The following is a 1,743-nucleotide window of genomic DNA, read 5'->3' as shown; positions in this document are numbered from 1 at the left end:
ATTAATTACATGGACAATTGTGGGTGTGGTGTACATTTTGTAACCATTCTTTAGTATAATACTTGTGTGATGTAAGAATGTTAACACTGTTATATTCTTTTTTTAGTATAATATGTGTGTGTGTAGAAGTGAATCATTTACTGCTTGCAAACCAATGATGGTAAGATGATGTCATGGGGTAGGACTGGATAAGTCTGACTTCTTCCTACTCCATTCAAGCATGTACTAGGTATAAGCAAATTGATATTGGATTAGCATTTGTTGGATATGTGTAAAATTATGTGTGTTGACATAACTGTCTTTACATGCTTGAAAGAATAAATCAAATCAAATAAAAAATAAAAGAATAATCAGAATTACTGGCACCAAATAAAATGTTTGTTCAAAAGATAGAATTTTGTATTAAACATTGACATTTGACAAAGTGAAGAAATTTCAGAGTTTGTCTCTTTTTCGTTACATAACATTTATTAATAAGACAGACACAAAAGATGGGGAAAAGAAAAGGTTTAAACCCCTTTAGAGGTTTGTGATGATATAAGAACTTAGATAACTATAAGTGTTCATAAAATTATAAAATGATCGATAATCATCCAAGAAGTCAACGTGACAAACAGGACTAGCATAAATGAATGATGGATGATAAAACTGTTTTAAATATCTCCCTTGGCACTACTCAAACGGGTTGATTGGTGGTCTGCTATGTGGAGGAAAAAGAAGAATGTTGCCTGCTTTACTTAATTTTGATACCAGTTATTTATCGGAGAATTTCGTGGGGTATCTCCACTAGACCAGTGGTCCCCAACCCCCGGGCCGCGGACCGATACCGGTCCGTGGACCAATTGGTACCGGGCCGCACAAGAAATCATTAATTATTTCCGTTTTATTTATTATCTGAGTCTGAACGATCTTTTATTTTGAAAAATGACCGCATTCTCTCGGTTACATCTCGGTCACTTGAACGCCAAAACTGGCTTACTTGTGGACATATTCAACCTGCTCAATGAACTCAGTCTGTCACTTCAGGGGAAAATGACAACTGTCTTCAAGTTGGCAGATAAAGTAGCTGCATTTAAAGCCAAACTGGATTTGTGGGGACGGCGCGTCAACAGCGGCATTTTGGACATGTTTCAAACATTAGTGGGGATTTTGGGTGAGACTGAGCCTGAGCCTTCATTCTCCCAGCTGGTGCACGATCACCTGTCTTTGCTTTTAAAAGAGTTCGAGCGCTACTTCCCAACCACAAAGGACCCACGAACTGCCAAGGAATGGATCCGCAACCCATTTGTCAACAAACCAGGTGAATCCAGCATGTCTGTGCAAGAAGAAGATCAACTGCTGGAGATCGCAAATGACGGCGGCCTTAAAAGTATGTTCGAGACCACAACTCTGTCGGTGTTCTGGATTAAAGTCATGACAGAATACCCTGAGATCGCCACCACAGCACTGAAAACCCTGTTGCCATTTCCGACATCCTATCTGTGTGATCTGTGTGGTTTTTCTGCAGTGACAGCAACCAAAACAAAACAACGGAGTAGACTGAACATAAGCAACACACTTCGGGTGTCATTGTCTCCTATTACCCCCAGATGGGACCGTGTCGTTGCAGAGAAACAAGCTCAGGTCTCCCACTGATTTAGCGTTATGGGGAGTTCAAATTTTCATCTACGTACAAATTTGTCAAGCGTTGACCGGTCCGCAGTGATAAAAAGGTTGGGGACCACTGCACTAGATTACATGTTA

The sequence above is a fragment of the Monopterus albus genome, unplaced genomic scaffold, assembly GCF_001952655.1.
Source record: "Monopterus albus unplaced genomic scaffold, M_albus_1.0 scaffold269.1, whole genome shotgun sequence".
Taxonomy (NCBI): Eukaryota; Metazoa; Chordata; class Actinopteri; order Synbranchiformes; family Synbranchidae; genus Monopterus; species Monopterus albus.
This window is presented reverse-complemented; position numbering follows the sequence as displayed.